This window comes from Saccopteryx leptura, chromosome 2 (assembly GCF_036850995.1).
Source record: "Saccopteryx leptura isolate mSacLep1 chromosome 2, mSacLep1_pri_phased_curated, whole genome shotgun sequence".
NCBI classification, from domain to species: domain Eukaryota; kingdom Metazoa; phylum Chordata; class Mammalia; order Chiroptera; family Emballonuridae; genus Saccopteryx; species Saccopteryx leptura.
Genome location: NC_089504.1, coordinates 75,686,445 through 75,704,589, shown reverse-complemented (window position 1 = coordinate 75,704,589; position 18,145 = coordinate 75,686,445). Strand labels below are relative to the sequence as shown.

Below are 18,145 nucleotides of genomic sequence, written 5' to 3'. Positions count from 1 at the left end.
ACCCTGGGCTTGCCTGGTCGAGGCACATATGGGAGTTGATGTTTCCTGCTCCTCCCCCCCCTTCTCTCTCTGTCTCTCTCCCCTCTCTCTCTCTCTCTCCTTTCTAAAATGAATAAATGGAAAAAAAATTTAAAAAAAAAAAAAAAAGGAAAAGACTATTAGTGAACACAATAGCCTGGGTAAATCTCAGAAGTATCATGCTGAGTGAAAGAAGTCAGTATCACAAGTCTGTATGAGTCTTTTATTTTTTTTTTGTTTTTATTTTATTTTATTATTATTTTTTTAATTTATTCATTTTAGAAAGGAGAGAGAGAGGGAGAGGAGAGAGACGGAAAGAGAGAAGGGGGGAGGAGCAGGAAGCATCAACTCCCATATGTGCCTTGACCAGGCAAGCCCAGGGTTTCGTTGGCGACCTCAGCATTTCCAGGTCGACGCTTTATTCACTGCGCCACCACAGGACAGGCCTGTATGAGTCTTTTAAAATAAAATTCTGGGCGAGGCAAAACTGTATGGGTAGAAAATACATCAGTGGGGCCAGGACCTGAAGTTGGGGACAGGTTTGTCAACAAAGAAGCATGAGGAAATTTGTGACGATGACAGAACTTTTCTACATGTTGATTGTGCTTACATGACCATACACATTTGGCAAAACTCATAAGTCTGTGTATTAAACAGGGTAGGTTTTTTTTAGACAAATTAAACCTCAATGAACCTGACTTTAAAAAGAATAATCATTTTCTGGTCATTCTTATAATCTTTTATCTTGTTGAAAGATGTGATAAAGAAATTAGTTCTAATAAATCATTGCTCTTTTTCAGGGAGACAGAAGTACTTGATGAATTATAGCATAAAATAATAAATTCCTCCTGGGGTAACAAAAGTTTTCTGTGAATTAAAAATTCTAATTTATTTGAGATTTATTTATAGATTATTTTAGAATAGGAACATTTTGTGACTATTTAATGTAATAAAAAATTAACATATTAACATTAGATTATATTTAAGGTTAATTGAAGTCATGTTTAATAAATAGTAGTTTTCTTTTAAAATAGCTATATTGCCCTGGCCGGTTGGCTCAGCGGTAGAGCGTCGGGCCTGGCGTGCGGGGGACCCAGTTTCGATTCCCGGCCAGGGCACATAGGAGAAGCGCCCATTTGCTTCTCCACCCCCCCTCCTTCCTCTCTGTCTCTCTCTTCCCCTCCCGCAGCCAAGGCTCCATTGGAGCAAAGATGGCCCGGGCGCTGGGGATGGCTCCTTGGCCTCTGCCCCAGGCACTAGAGTGGCTCTGGTCGCGGCAGAGCGACGCCCCGGAGGGGCAGAGCATCACCCCCTGGTGGGCAGAGCGTCGCCCCGGGTGGGCGTGCCGGGTGGATCCCGGTCGGGCGCATGCGGGAGTCTGTCTGACCGTCTCTCCCCGTTTCCAGCTTCAGAAAAATACAAAAAAAAAAAAAAAAAAAAATAGCTATATTCCCAAGGGAAACAAAGGAAAAAGTAAACAACGGGACTACATACAACTAAAAAAATTTTGCACAGCAAAAGAAACCTTCAACAAAATGGAGAGATAATCTGCTGAACGGGAGGCCATATTTACCAATGATATACCTATAAGGGCTTAATATCTAAAATTTATAAAGAACTTATAAAACTCAACACCAAAGAAAAAAAAATTCAATTTAAAAAAAGGGAAAAGACCTGAATAGATACTTCTCCAAAAAAGACATACAGATGACCAATAGACATGAAAAACTGCTCAATATCACTAATCATCACAGAGATGCAAATTAAAACCACAATGGGATATCACTTCATACCTGCCAGAATGGCTATTATCAATAAATTCAAAAAAACAAGTGCTGACAAGGATGTGGAGAAAAGGGAACCCTCCTGTATCGTTGACGGGAATGTAGACTGGTGCAGCCACTGTGGAAAACAGTATGGAGTTACGTCAAAAATAAAAAATGGAACTGCCTTTTGACCCAGTAATTCCACTTTTGGGAATATATCCAAAGAAGCCCAAAACACTAATTCAAAAGAATATGTATACCTTTATGTCCATTGCAGTGTTATTTACAATAGCCAAAATGTGGAAGCAGCCCAGTGCCCATCAGTAGATAAGTGGATAAAAGGCTATGGTACATTTACACAATAGGATACTATGTGGCTGTGAAAAAAAAAAAAAGAAATCTTACCTTTTGTAACAGGATGGATGGACATGGAGAGTATTATGCTAAGTGAAATAAGCCGGTCAGAGAAAGACAAGTCCATATGATCTCACTTGTATGTGTAGTGTAATGAACAAAATAAACTGACAAAGTGGAAACAGAGGCAAGGTTACGTGAAACAGACTGACAGCCATCAGAGGGGAAGGGTAGGGGGGGTACTGGATGAAAGAAGGCGAAGGGATTAGCCAAAAAATATATATACATAACATGTAGACACAGACAACACTGTGGTGACAGCTAGAGGGGAGGGGGTGGGCTAGATGGAGGAGGGAAAGGGGGGGAATGGGACGCGAAGAGGCGGCTTGGGGCCACGGGGGCACGACGCAGTGTGCAGATGATGTTTTATTGAGTTGTACACTTGAAACCTGTGTCCCAATAAATTCAATAAAAGGAAAAAGAAAAGAAATAGCTATATCCTTTGACCTAGTGATTTTTACTTAGTGTATTTTAAGAGAATTATTAATTAGATAAGTAGATAGGACATTCATGGAGGTATTTTTTATAGAAGAGAATAATGGGTAATAACCTAAATGACCACCAGTAGAAGATTGGTGATATCTGTGATGTTATATCCATTAGAAAGCTATAGTTCTATATTTATTAATTTAAAAAGAGAGTTATATTGTGTTAAGTAAAAAAGAAATAGGCTCAGCACTTTCTCTCCTGGGCTTAGGCCCATGCCTTTCTTCCTTCTGAGGTGTGTATCTCCTCAACTCTAAAGGTCCCCATTAGACTTGCAACCAGGGTCCCAGCCAGGCTTGCCCCCGGAACCTGTCTCCAAGGCCCCTTTCCTCTGACTCTCCAGTGAGCCAGAGCAGCCCCGCCTGGGCTCTCTCCTGTCACTGCTTCTATCCTAAGCCCGTCCTTGCTTCACTGTCTTCAGCTTTCATAAATGTACTCTCAAAATAAACAAATAAACAGGCTACAAAAACAGAATCTATACTATGATCTCACTTTTTAAAAATGCCTGTGTAGCCTAAACAGGCGGTGGTGCAGTGGATAGAGCATCAGACTGGGATGTGGAGGACCCAGGTTCGAGACCCTGGGGTTGCCGGCTTGAACACGGGCTCATCTGGCTTGAGCAAAGCTCACCAGCTTGGACTCAAGGTCGCTGGCTCGAGCAAGGGGTCACTCAGTTTGCTGAAGGCCCACAGTCAAGGCACATATGAGAAAGCAATCAATGAACAACTAAGGTGTCGCAACGCGCAATGAAAAACTGATGATTGATGCTTCTCGTCTCTCTTCGTTCCGGTCTGTCTCTCCCTATCTACCCCTCTCTGACTCTCTGTCTCTGTAAAAAAAAAAAAAAAAAAAAGCCTGTGTATGTGCATATATTTTGTGAGTATATTTAGAAAAAAATACTTAGAAACCTAGAACAACCAAAAAATCTCTCTGTACTTTGTAAAAGAATACAGTCTTTGTGCACTGTTCCCCCAGTACAATTTCATCAAATTGTAAAAAAAAAATGAAAATAATTATAAGGGCATCCTGTCAATGAAAATAATAGTTTTATTTATGTTAAGCGTAGCTAATTCATGTGTTAGTCTTTAAAATGTGAAATGTATAATACTACAGGAAAACACTGGAGTGGGCTGCGAGTTTTCATGACATTCAACAAAGACATACAAATAGCACAGTGGCCTGCTGACAGTTGATTTCAGCAAATGCTAGCAAGGATGTACTCGCTAGAAGTAAGTACTGCAGTTAGCCAGGCCAGGAAAGCTCGTCATTCCACACCGCGCAATAAACCGGGAGCTGGCGTGACACCAATATCAAGGTGCTGACAGAGAAAAGGTGTAAAATGGCAGCCAAACTAATCAGAGAAGGTTGAGTAGAAAATGGTAGTGAAAACAATAACCAAACATTTTGCTATGAATTTTAAAACTTGCCTCTTGAAAGAAAGACCCAAAAGCCGAACTATAAGAACTTACGGAGGCGCCTAACCAGGTGGTGGCGCAGTGGATAGAGCATCGGACTGGGATGCAGAGGACCCAGGTTCGAGACCCCAAGGTCGCCAGCTTGAGCATGGGCTCATCTGGTTTGAGCAAAGTTCACCAGCTTGGACCCAAGGTTGCTGGCTGGAGCAAGGGATTACTTGGTCTGCTAAAGGCCCGCGGTCAAGGCACATATGAGAAAGCAATCAATGAACAACTAAGGTGTCGCAACGCGCAATGAAAAACTAATGATTGATGCTTCTCATCTTTCCGTTCCTGTCTGTCTGTCTCTGACTCTCTCTCTGTCTCTGTAAAAAAAAACAACAAACAAACTTATGGAGGCAATGGTGAGGAAAGGAAAGACATGAACAGAAAGCAGGAGGAAATAAAATGTGGACTTAGATTTATCCTAGAAATTTCAATTTTGGAAATACAGTAATATATTTCATCATATTAATCTGAGGGGTAAATTATATAATTATCTCCATGTTGCTGAAAATATATTTGATCAAATTTAACAACTATGTTTGAATAAAATGTTGAATAACATATAAATAAATATGTCCTTAAAATATTAAAAGACTGATCTCAGCTCAAAACTCAACATCATGTTAAATGGCAGAACTTAAAAACATTTCCAATAAAGTCAGAAACAAGATAAAAGATGTCCATTGTCACTATTATTATTTAACAGGGTGCTGGAGATTTGAACTTTTAAAATTTATTTATTGATTTGAGAGAGAGAAAGAAAAGGAGATAGAGAGAAAGAGAGAGAGATAGAAACATCAACCCTCTGTTCCACCCATCTGTGCATTCATTGGTTGATTCTTGCGTGTGCCCTGATCGGGAACCAAACCTTGGCATCTCTAGACACTCCAGCCAGCTGAGCTACCCGGCCAGGGCTGAAGATTTTAGCTAATACATTAGACAAGAGAAAAAAGTTAAAGGTAAAAAACTTGGAAAGGAGAAAGTAAAATTATTACTATCTGCCGATATTATGATTGTAGACTTAATAGCCTTACATATATTTACGAATCACAATAATACAAAAGGAAGAAAAACCCTGTCTACAATAGGAGTGACAATAAATCACAATACTTAGGAATAAACTAAACAAAAAATGTGTAAGACTCATGAATAAAACTTTGAAAAATTCCTAGAAATAGAAAAGAAGATTTGAATAAATAACGGGACTGATAACGTTCTTTATGGGAAGACTAAACCTTATAAATATCTTAATTTTCCCTAAGGAAGTTTACAAATTTAATTCAGCCTTTCCAAATTTCAGTAAGTTTATTTTGTTGCAGATGTTTTAGTTTTTAAAACTTGACCCTAAATTGTATATTAAAATGTAGCTAGGAAAACCTGAAAATAAGAACAGTGCTGGGGGTGGGAAGGAAAATGATACAGGAGGATAGCAAAAACGAACGTTAAAACATATTATGGCCTGACCTGTGGCAGAGTGGATAAAACCTTGACCTGGAATGCTGAGGTCACCAGTTCGAAACCCTGGGCTTGCCCGGTCAACGCACATACAAAACGGAACTACTAGAGTTGACGCTTCCCACTCTTCCCCCTTCTCTCTCTCCTCTCTCTAAAGTCAATAAATAAAATCTTAAAAAAAAAAACCCAAATGTGTTATAAAGCCTCATAATACTGGTGTCTGGAAAGTATAAAGTTACCTCTATACGTCACATCTTAGGATAAATTTCCAATGGATCAAAGTTTTAAATGTGAAAAATAAAACCCTGAAATTTCTAGAAATAAACAGAAGTGATTCCTTTAATACCTTGGAGAGGGCCAGGTCTTTTGAACTAGGACTTGAAATCCAAAAGCCATAAAAGAAAAGTCTGATATTGTAAATTGATTAAAAACAAACAACTGAACAAACAACAAAAATACCCCACAAAGTTTGCATGAACATAAAACCAAAAACCAAAACCAAACAAACAAAAGTACATGAAATAAAAAATACAGACATCTGGGGAATAACATTTGCAACTCATAGATGATGTGCTGGCTAGTCTTCCTAGTATATAAAGAACTCCCAGGCTGAAACCTATATAATTTTATTAACCAAAGTCACTCTATATAAATTCAATTTAGAAAAATAAAATAAAAATTAAAGAGCTCCTAAAAATCGAGAGGACAAAGACTAGTAATTCATCAGAAGAATGAGCAAAGAATGTGAATACCTGAAAGATTTGCAAGACTCCTGATGTTGGATAACATAATCTGTGGGTGCTGCTGTGTGGGCAGGGTGTTCTCATATCCTGCTGGTGGGAGTGTAAGGTAGTACAATACAGATGGGCGGGACTTGGTAACCCTTACCAAAATAACTAACACATACAGTCACACACAGCCTTGACCCAGCATGTCAATGTCTAGAGATTTATGCTACAGATATTCATTTAAAAAAAAAAGTCTATACAAGGTTCATTATTGCATCATTTGTGAGAGTAAAGGGTAGAAAACAAAGGTCTATCAAAGGCAGATTATTATTTTAAATAAAGTGGCGCATCAGCACATAAACAACTCCCTAATTACTGTTCCATTTCATTTATTTAGCTAACGTGCCACTTTATTTAAAATAATAATGGAAAATATAAACATTATATTGATTGCTTTTGGTTTTGCAAAAATGACAGATGGATAAAAAAAGACTTTTAAATGTTAGCACCATTAACTAATTTTTTTCCTTTGTACGATAACAGCTCTTCTGTAAGTGAGCTATTTCAACATGGGCTGCCCTTGTTTTTTTAAAGTTCTAGCTCCAACCTGGACTAATTGAATCAGAATCTCTTTTGGGGTCAGTTTAGGCTTTTGTTTTAAATCCTCTTAACAAACTCCACTCTCTTCTTCCTCCTCTTTCTTCTCACTGAGCTTGAGAAATATAAGTTAGTAAGGCATCCAGAGCTCCTTATGTAGCCCCCTTTCCCTACAAAGGCAACCACTATCCTTCCTGACTTTTGTTTTAAATGGTTTTTTATTGAATTAATTGGGGTGACTTTGGTTAATAAAATTATAAGTTTCAGGTGTACAATTCTATATTTTTTAAGAGTTAAAAAAAATTTTTGTAAGCTTGACTTACAAATCTTGTTCTTGCACAGCTATTAACTACTAATTAATTACAGCTAAGGAGCAACCATATAGTTACTTCCTATTCTGAACAAAGTCTCTGAATAAATAAAAATTGTAATCTGGACCTTTCACTTCTACTAAACTTTGCTTAAAAACTGACTTGCTATATGTATATTCACCCCAGGCTGCACTTGTTATTTTATCCTTCATAGCTATTTTTGCCCCATAATGTTATGTAATACGAATGATGTTGAATAAAGATATTTTTAAAGTAAATTAAGGCTATTAAGTAGTGTTGACATAGTTTGGAGTTTCCCAACTCAAGGAATAGCTCTAGACAAATAAGCTTCCTACGTGGTTTGTGGAAATCAAAGAGGTGCCGTCCTTGTGGGTTGCTTAGGGTTGTTCTAGCTCCTGTGGTGAGTGGAAAAGTGTAATTGATATGAGTAATTGAGTTCTATGAGGAATTGATATTTGAATTAAGCAATAAATAATTCTGTGTAAAATTAACTGCAATGGAGACATTCAACAGTTTAACAGAAGAAAATTAAGATAAAAAGTAAAGGTTTCTAAACCAGCATAAATGATTTAAAAGGATGGTGGGAGAGATGTCTATGACATTGTAGCAAGTCATTCTCTAGAGATGTAGTGTACTTAAATAGATGTTTAGTTATGAGAGTATAGGGGGTCAGAGTACGCAACCTCAAAATATGTCATTTTGGCATATTTATTTTGAACTGAAGACAGCTGAGAATCAAAGAAGCCTTCTTGGAGCTTCCATTATCTGACTAAAAGCAGAAACTTCTGAGAAATGAGGACCACCATAAATCCCTTCACCCAGGGGAGATTTATAGCCATAAGAAGATGGAAAGTGAGCACCAAAATGGGTCCGCACAAATGAACCTTACTAAAATAACACTGGTCTTCCATTAGTCTCCCCATATATAAATATTTACTTTCCCACAATGTACTGCCCCTAGGAGCCATCAACCTTTTCCTTGGTCTTGTCATTTCTCCACAAATTTATTGCCCTTTGTTAAAATGGTAAATAAATGTCTAGGACTGACCACCTCTTGGGGGTTTTCATTTTATTTCTGTAAGTCTCCCCATATGCATACATAATAAACCTTTTCTTCTTGTTAATGTTTTTTTTTTTTCAGTCTAATTTGCAGGGCCCAATTAAACCTAAGAGCATAGAAGAAAAAGGTTTTTTTCCAACAAGAGTGAGCACTAAATAATTATATCTTTAAATGAACCACAAAGGCTAAATTTAGTTAAAGAAACTTTCTTTTCTAAAAGAAAACATAAATGGGAAAATATTTTTGTGAAGAGTTGACCACTCAATGGAGTCATGAACAGAGCAATAAAGACTATTCTCTTAAAGGCATCTGGAAAAAAAGACTTTTTGTTTGTTTGTTTCTCTTAAGTAGTTGGAAGTAAGCTTGGGTTTTCTGCCATGACCTATAAAAAATATATCAAAATCTGTGGCAGAACACTGTCTCAAACCCCCAAGCTGTCAAAATCATAGGCCAAATCTGTTATCGGAACAAGCTGGGGTTAAAGTGGCCTGTTGTCACTGAGTCATAGAACCAGGGTCCAGGTGGTATAAAAGTGTTTTTTATTAAGATTGCCAGCACCTTGAGAAGGCAGGGGACTCGTGTCCAAAAGAACTGCCTTAACAGCCTTGGTTGACTGGCCAAATAATATATTTTGGGGGAGGTTAATGATTTATTACTGAGTGTGCAGTTAGTCACATAGTAGAGTGTAGGTAATGGAATCTGGCATGCAGGAATGTCCTCTAGGACGTTTGCTTAACATCAGCGATGGCCTTATCAACGTTCTTTAACTTTGTCTCCAGGGTACTGGCATCCTGAGTCCTTGGGAACCCATCTGCAAAACAACTCCTTATGTTCCTTGGAAGGACATAAAGCAAAGATTATATTAATCATGAGATAGGCTATTTATTCTTGCTAAGACTTATGACTACTGAACCTTTTAACCTCTTACAAACCCATGATGAAGAGATTCTTTGACAATTAGGAATTCATTCTGTAAGCACAAGTAATCAATCAGACCATCTTGACTGAGCAACTCAATGGTTTTTTGAGTTGGAGGCAGTAATGCAAAAAACAAACAAAAAGTAAATAGTGGCATTCTAGGCTAACAGTATGGCTTCTCTGAAACTATTCTCAGGATTTTCTAAAACCAGCTGTGAGTGACTTTTGGCTGTGTTCAAAATAAATTGAAGCTTTGAAATAAAATAAAAGACATATTTTGAAGAAAAATTATTATTGAAAGTATATGTGGAGCCTGACCAGGCAGTGGCGCAGTGGATAGAGCATCAGACTGAGATGTGGAGGACCCAGGTTTGAGACCCCAAGGTCGCCAGCTTGAGCACGGGCTCATCTGGTTTAAGCAAAGCTCACCAGCTTGGACCCAAGGTTGCTGGCTTGAGCAAGGGGTTACTCTGTCTACTGAAGGCCCGCGGCCAAGGCACATATGAGAAAGCAATCAATGAACAACTAAAGTGTCGCAACAAAAAACTGATGATTGATGCTTCTCATCTCTCTCCTTTTCCTGTCTGTCTGTCCCTGTCTATCCCTCTCTCTAACTCTCTCTCTCTGTCTCTGTAAAAAAAAAAAAGTATATGTGGAGCAGTGATAACATTATGGAAAATAGTGTATTGGCTCCTATAACAAATACTTTGACTAATATTTTTTAAACATTTATTGGGTGGCCTGACCAGGTGGTGGCGCAGTGGATAGAACGTTGGACTGGGATGTGGAGGACTCAGGTTTGAAACCCCGAGGTCGCTGACTTGAGCGCAGGCTCACCAGCTTGAGCTGAAGGTTGTTGACTTGAGCAAGGAGTCACTCGTTCTGTACCCCCCAGTCAAGGCACATATGAGAAAATTGTTGGGGACCGAAAAGCCAACAGGGTTTTTGCAGTTTAGATTTTTGGGGGACAGAGATGCAGGGAACTGGCCATAAGCTGACAGTCTGCTCATCCCCTCACCTCACTTGCCTGATTAAATTGCAAAAGGCCAAGCTCTTCCCCACAACCTCTGACTAATTGTTGAAGTTGGTAAAGGCATTTTATATGCCCTTTCCCACATCTCCATGTTAGCTGTGGTGCTGGATTGTTTATACACATCTTACCCCCATGTTCCCCGGAAAGACTGGAGTCAAGTTTCTTCTATGCTTTGTTTTGTGAAAAGTTAAGGTGTTATGTATGGTGAGGGTTTTCTGCCCTTGGTAAAATTCTTGAGTTGCCTTGGAAACATGATCAGAGATCTCTGATTTGCTAATGGCCTCACTTAGTCTTATAAGTAAAGCAGAAGCAGTTGTGGAGCACACTCTGTTTTTGCTATCAGCAATTGCAAAGCCCTCCCGACCCCATCCTTTTACTTTAAGCCTATATTCTTAATTCCGCGCCATTCTCACTCAGGACCTGGAATTACTAGCTGTGCTGGTTCGTGGCTGAAAGCAATCAATGAACAACTAAGGTACGGCAACAAAGAATTGATGCTTCTCAGCTCTCTCCCTTCCTACCTGTCTGTCCCTATCTGTCTCTCTCTCTCTGTCTCTTTTTCTCTGCCACACACACACAAAAAATTTATCAGGTGTTCACAAATTTCAAAGTTCTAGAACAGCTGACCATTCATTTGTAAGTCTCAACACCTAGTACGAATAATGCCCTGACATGCAAGCCAGGATGTCGCAGGCGCATACCCCCTCTAGATCTTTATCCCCAGTGTTTCTAGGCAAATGTTCTTGTCCATGCGGGTCAGCAATACTTCTCCATCCCTGTGTGATCAGTCTGTGCCCTCCATGGTCAAGACTGCTTCAGGTCACATTTAGAGGTTTATCAAAAACAATGCTCATCAACATGCATGTTTTAAAAAGGCTTACATATTTTTAAAAGCACATTAAAATGTGAATCTTTAGGAAATAATTAAGCACACACAACACTGGAAGTATTTACTAGAATGTCAGTCACAGTGTTGTTGAAAATAGGGAAAAACTGGAAACAAATGCCGTGTCTAATTCCTGGGGATTGGTTAAGTAAATATAGGACATCAAAACAATGGAATACTATACAGCTGTTTAAATCGATGCAATGGAAGGGGATATCTTGATGTGGGAAAGTCGTTCATGATTTATAATGTGAAATAAAAATAGATTATAAAATGCATTCTTTATGTGATCCTCTTTTTGTAAATTGATACATATAATTGCTAACTTTTATTACTTTAGCTTTTATTATATTCACAGGATAAAGGTCTGGAATGGTACATTCCAGTTGATATTTAACTTTGCTCCGAAGAGCTCTAAGGTGCAAGAGATGCGTCAGGACTCAATTTGGGGGCTGAGGGCCAAACCTTTGGGCTTTAGGCTACCATTCTCTGTTTTTATTAATCTGTTTTACATATTAATATCTTCTATAAGCTTCATTTGAAAGAAAAGGTTTTACAAATTTGAAAAATTTGCTAATCACTGATATACTGCGAGGTTAAAAGCAGTTATTCAGCCTGACCTGTGGTGGTGCAGCGGATAATGTGTCAACCTGGAACACTGACGTTGCCAGTTGGAAACCCTGGGCTTGCCTGGTCAAGGAACATATGGGAGTTGATGCTTTGCATCCTGCTCCTTGCCCTGTCTTTCTCCCTCTCTCTCTCTCTCTCTTTCTTTCTCTTACACCCCCTTGCCTCTCTAAAATGAATAAATAAAAAAAATTTTAAAAAGAAATTATCGCTAGATGTTTTTCTCAATTTTTTATTTAATCACTTAAGTCCCAACTGACCTATTAGCAGGAATTCCAATTACTTCAGGAGCAATATTCTTTTTTTTTTATTCATCTGCATTTTCAGATTTTTCTATAATGCAAGGTACTGCTTTTGTAATAAGAAAAAAAGTCACTTTAATTTTTAAAAACCTAATGAGAAGAGCAATGTTTAATCCACTTGGCAGTGACATTTAAAGACATTAAAACAGCAAAGGGCCCATTAAAGGTGTTAAGGCTGTTCTTGTTACCAAGCAAAGCACAGCCTCCTTGTTTGTATTCCTGGGTTTACTTGTTGCCATAGTAGCAAGCTGCACCAACTGAGAATAGGTGAGTTGACTTTTCTGTTTGATATGCACTCTTATTTTCTTGTAAATAAAGTTCTTGCCCTATTTGGCTGTATGGCACTAAGGAAGAATTTGAACCAAAGCTGAGTACCCCAAAAAACATAATCAAAGCAAAAGTGTAAACAAAATTTGTTTAAAAATCCCTTTGTCCGCCTGACCTGTGATAGCGCAGTGGATAAAGCATCGACCTGGAGATGCTGAGGTCGCCGGTTCGAAACCCTGGGCTTGCCTGGTCAGGGCACATATGGGAGTTGATGCTTCCAGCTCCTCCCCCCTTCTCTCTCTCTCTGTCTCTCCTCTCTCTCTCTGTGTCTTTCCCTCTCCTCTCTAAAATAAATAAATAAATAAATAAATAAATAAATAAATAAATAAAAATTAAAGTCCATTAAAAAAAAAAATCCCTTTGTCCAAATGAAGAGAGTAATAGTGTGTTATCATGGGTATTTCTGAAGTTCCAAGGTGTTGGGCAAATGAGTTTGTAAAATTTGTGTTTTTTGAGTTTGCTCACTTTTTTTTTAGATTTTTTTTTTTACAGGGACAGAGAGAGAGTCAGAGAGAGGGACAGATAGGGACAGACAGACAGGAACAGAGAGAGACGAGAAGCATCAATCATCAGTTTTTCATTGCAACACCTTAGTTGCTATCGATTGCCTTCTCATATATGCCTTGACCGTAGGGTTACAGCAGACCAAGTAATCCCTTGCTCTAGCCAGTGACCTTGGGCCCAAGCTGGTGAGCTTTTGCTCAAACCATGTGAGCCCGCGTTCAAGCTGGCAACCTCGGGGTCCTGAACCTGGGTCCTCTGTATCCCAGTCTGACCCTCTGTCCACTGCGCCTCTGCCTGGCCAGGCTTTTTTTTTTTTAAGATTTTAATATTTTATTTTTAACTTTACTCAGTTTTTTTTAGAGAGAGAGAGAGAAGGGAGAGGAGCAGAAAGCATCAACTCTCATATGTGCCTTGGCCAGGCAAGCTCAGGGTTTTGAACCAGCGACCTCAGCGTTCCCAGGTCGACACTTTATCCACTGCACCACCACAGGTCAGGCCTTACGATTTTATTTATTCATTTTTAGAGAGAGGAAATAGAGTGTGTGTGAGAGAGAGAGAGAGAAAGGGGGAGGAGCAGAAAGCAAATTCCCATATGTGCCTAGACCGCCGGCTAGTGTGGGGTTTTGAACTGGCGATCTCAGTGTTCCAGGTCGGCGCTTTATCCACTGCCCCACCACAGGTCAGGCAAGTTTGCTCACTTTTATCATTAAAAATGGCGCTGGGCAGCCACGTGTGTGATTGCACTCAGAGCAGGGCAGTTGATTGCAAATTGCAGATTACCTTCCTGCTTGGGAAGGACCATTGTTAGGCTAATGTTTGCTGGAGGAGAGGTTTTTAGTGCCAAAGAAATTTTAAAAGGAGAGGAAGAAGGAGGAAAGAAGGAAGCCATTTTTTTGCAGAGTGAGGAAGGGAGAAGGAAGCCAAGATGGCAGGGTGCTGGAGGAGAAGCCAGTTTGTACAGAGAGGAGAAGGGAGAAGGTGTGCAGTTGGGGAACCAGAGGTGACTGAGACTGGTGGGGGCCTTTAATGCAAGGAAAAGCCAGAAAGGATTCTCCTGGTTGTGGAACCAGAGAATGTGTCAGGGTTTTGGAGCCCTGTGTGTGTTTACTTGATGGCTGGTGCAAGAGTAGAATAAAGAAATGGTCCACCAGTTTTGGCCTCCACTGTTTCTTTTTTTTTTTTTTTGTATTTTTCTGAAGTTGGAAACGGGGAGGCAGTCAGACAGACTCCCGCATGCGCCCGACCGGGATCCACCCGGCATGCCCACCAGGGGGCGATGCTCTGCCCATCTGGGGCGTTGCTCTGTTGCAACCAGAGCCATTCTAGCACCTGTGGCAGAGGCCATAGAGCCATCCTCAGCGCCCGGGCCAACTTTGCTCCAATGGAGCTTTGGCTGCGGGAGGGGAAGAGAGAGACAGAGAGGAAGGAGAGAGGGAGTGGTGGAGAAGCAGATGGGCGCTTCTCCTGTGTGCCCTGGCCGGGAATAAAACCTGGGACTCCTGCATGCCAGGCCGACGCTCTACCACTGAGCCAACCGGCTAGGGCTTCACTGTTTCTTTACCATCTGCCCGAATCCAATGAGAACCTGCATGTGCATGGCAGCAACGGCCGTGGCTACTGGCCATACACCAGGATAGATCGTTCTATGCAACTTGTTCTTTATTCATTTATGTAAATAAAATTATCTACTAACAGTTAATAAGTCTTATCCTGTGGAACTCGTTGAGGTAAATCTATTTAACTTAAAAATGTTTAGTTTTTGCCTGACCAGGCGATGGCGCAGTGAATAAAGCATCAGACTGGGATGCAGAGGACCCAGGTTCAAGACCCCGAGCTCGCCAGCTTGAACATGGTCTCATCTGGTTCGAGCAAAGGTCACCAGTTTGGACCCAAGGTCACAGCTTGAGCTAGGGGTTACTCGGTCTGATGAAGCCCCATGGTCAAGGCACATATGAGAAAGCAATCAATGAACAATTAAAGTGCCACAATGAAAAATTGATGCTTCTCATCCCTCTATACTCCTGTCTGTCTGTCCCTATCTATCCCTCTGTCTCTGTCAAAAAAAAAAAAAGATAAAAATGTTTATTTTTTGACTTCCTGCCATTAGTGACCATATCCCAATGGTAACCTAAAAGTTTTTTTTTCTTCATTCATTCAGCAATTATTAACTGGGAGTTTCCTAAATGCAAGATTAAATATCTGTTGAGTGCTAATAATGGGGTAAGCATTGTACTCATCCTGCTTACAAATTCAAAGGAGGTCAAAAGGAATTTGACTCTGACTCAGCTTCACAAATGCTTAGTCAGTTTGGGACTTTTCCTGATATAATTAACTCATGAGCACTTAACTTTGTTTGGTGAAAGGTGTGAAACAATATTAGCTATTTGGGGACAACTTCTCTGTAATTTACCTTTCCTTTATTCCTTGTATAGAAAGGGTGTCCTTTTTCCTCACTATGCAAACTCAACGCCTGCACTTCTGGTCTCTTCATGGTTACCAGGTCAATCAATCCTCATTTATGCCCCTCTCACTTTATTTACTACATGCTATGCATGTCACACTATGGCTGGTAGTGGGGTTTAAAGATAAAGACAAAGTGCCGGCCCTCAAGCCGCTCCCACAGAAGTTTGATGAGTGCAGTGACAAAGGTACATGGGGTTTAAATGGGAGGGATAGCCCATACAGAAGAAAAAATGTCGGTGAAGGCTGCCTAGAGAGACAGGGCTGCTGTACATCAGGTTTTGTACCCAATTCCTGTACAGATTTTAGGAAGAAGATACAAAACACTTCAGAATTAACATACCTAAAACTGAACTGAGTATCTTCCTCTCCAAACATGTCTTACTATATATATTTCCTCTTTGGGGAACCATTGTCTGTTATTGACTCCATCAACCCAATCATCTGAGACAGAAACCTGAGCATCAGCCCAGACTCCCTTTCTTCATTCTCCCTGATTTTCTGCAGAAGCTGGAGCCAGCCTGCTGGGATCAGCACACAGGCAGGAGGCCCTGGGATAGCTGGATTTCCAGCCCATTCAGAACAGGAGGGGTGCTTTCCCATGACAACATAGCTAAGTGGAGAAAGAGACTGTCAAGTGAAGTCAAGTTTGCCCGACCTGTGCTGGTGCAGTGGATCAAGTGTGGACCTGGAACACTGAGGTCATCGGTTCAAAACCCTGGGCTTGCCCGGTCAAGGCATGTGTTGGAGTTGACGCTTCCTGCTCCTCCCCTCTTCTCTCTCTCTCTCTCTTCTCTAAAATGAATAAATAAATAATAAAAATAATTTTAAAAAAAAGTGAAGTCAAGTTTGCAGCTGGAAAAACAGGATTGAGCACTGAGGCTGAAGCTTAAGACAATGACAAATACTAGAAACAAGGATCAAGGTTGGCTGCTGGAAGGTTGGAAATGAAGACAGTGTAAGGATTGAACACCAGGCTGATGAGAGTGGATGAGAGGGAGATGTTTAATGCTGAGTGGGGAATCTCTCCTTTTAAGAAGTAGTGAACTGTATTACTGGGTAGGTGCAGTGGCATAAACAGTATCTCCTCATCCTTAGTTGGGGTATTTAGAAGAAGCTCTCTGGAATGGTGATTGGCCTATGAACACAAAAACTTTTTTAAGTAGAGAATCATTAACTGCCCCCACCCCCACTCCAAGCAGAATTTAGACACTTTATTTAAATTAAAACATATAAGCATACATTGATTTTTTAAACTTCTAATATAGGTTCAAAGACCTTCCCTTTGAATGTGAGTCTGCTCTTGGAATTCCCATACTCTGTCTTGCTTGAACTGTTTCTTAATTTCCATCATCACAAAGTTCTGTTGGAGAGCGCTAGTGGTCATCCAAACACCAAAATGTCATGTGAAGGCCCTAATGCTTCCCTTTCCAGCCTGATTTCCTGTGAATCTCTCATGCTCACTCTAGGCTGAAGTCATACTTATGGTACCACTTCTGGATCTAAACATAACCACTGCTTCGTATGTCACCATGTTCAGACATTCGCCCACAGTGGAGTGTCCTTTCAGTTGAAGAGGGCCTGGTGAGCTTCTCCTTCTCAGTCCTTTATTATCTAACACAGTTGATGACAGCTGTCCTTGTCTTTCCTGATTCTCCCAGACATAGATAGTTGCTTTGTTCTCTTTGTTCCAAGAGCGATGTGTACATATTCTACAGAATCGCTTTCCACATTCTCTCTTTCTGGTAGACTGAATTTATGGGGGCAGGCACCACATATTACCCCATCTTTATTGCTAGTGGGAATCCAACTCCTGGCATACAGTAAATTCTTGATCAAGGTTTATTGAATCAATACTGTCTTTATAATAGTTCTTTAAAAGTGTGTTTATATTATGCAAGACTAAGCTCCATCTCATGTGATGACCAGGTGACCAGGCTGCTCTCTTTGGAAGGAATATAACAGCATGATTTGAGTGGAGAAGAGTGCTGTGATTGTGGGCACGGGGGGGGGGGGGAGCCACAAATTTGTTGACCCTAGTCTTTTTCATATATATATATATATATATATATATATATATATATATATCAGTTTTCCTTTATAGTTAGCGCACAATGCTAGATTTTTTGGTTCTAGTCTAAATGATATCACCTGCAGGGACACAGATTTTCAACCCTAAATAATTTGACTGGCTAATATGCTATCCTGGCTACACATTAGAGTCATCTGTAGAATTTAAGCTTTTTTTTTCTTAACTAAAGCATTTTTAACTACCTGAAGCCTCACTTCAGACCAGAATCTCTAGAGTAGAACCCGACATCAATATTTTTAAAGAGCTTCCCAGGTGATTCCTTTTGTGGCCAGGTTAACATAGCACTGCGTTACATCTTGTTTGCATCTTGTCATTATCCAGTGCAGATGTGAGTTTTTCTTAGTCAATAGTAGAACATATCAAGTAGCTGTTTTTACCAATGAGATGTAGTTGCTTCACCAGCTGTGTTTATTACAATCAGAGAAAAGGACAAAGGTCAGCATCTGTATGTTTGGTATCTGGGGTGTTGTGAGGCCAGGGGCTGCTGCCATCATGGCCATTCACCTGTAGGTTCCCATTAGATTTGAGCAGATGGTAAAGAAACAGTGGAGCCAAAAATTGGTGTGCCATTCCTTTATTCTAGCCTCACACCAGCCAGCGAGTAAACACACAGCGGGAAAACACTTCCCTTTCCATTCAGGGCTCCGAAAGCCACTGACTCATCCTGTTTTTCCTAGAAT

The 18,145-nt window shown here is 40.1% G+C and overlaps 1 long non-coding RNA gene across 1 annotated transcript in view; it reads left to right on the top strand.

Moving 5' to 3' along the window:
• LOC136393027 (uncharacterized) overlaps positions 1–17,366 on the top strand; it is a 63,607-nt gene extending 46,241 nt beyond the window's left edge. The window contains exon 4 of the long non-coding RNA XR_010749019.1: positions 17,303–17,366. This is a non-coding gene — a long non-coding RNA (uncharacterized lncRNA). The remainder of the gene's footprint in view (positions 1–17,302) is intronic.
• The last annotated feature ends 779 nt before the right edge of the window (positions 17,367–18,145 follow it).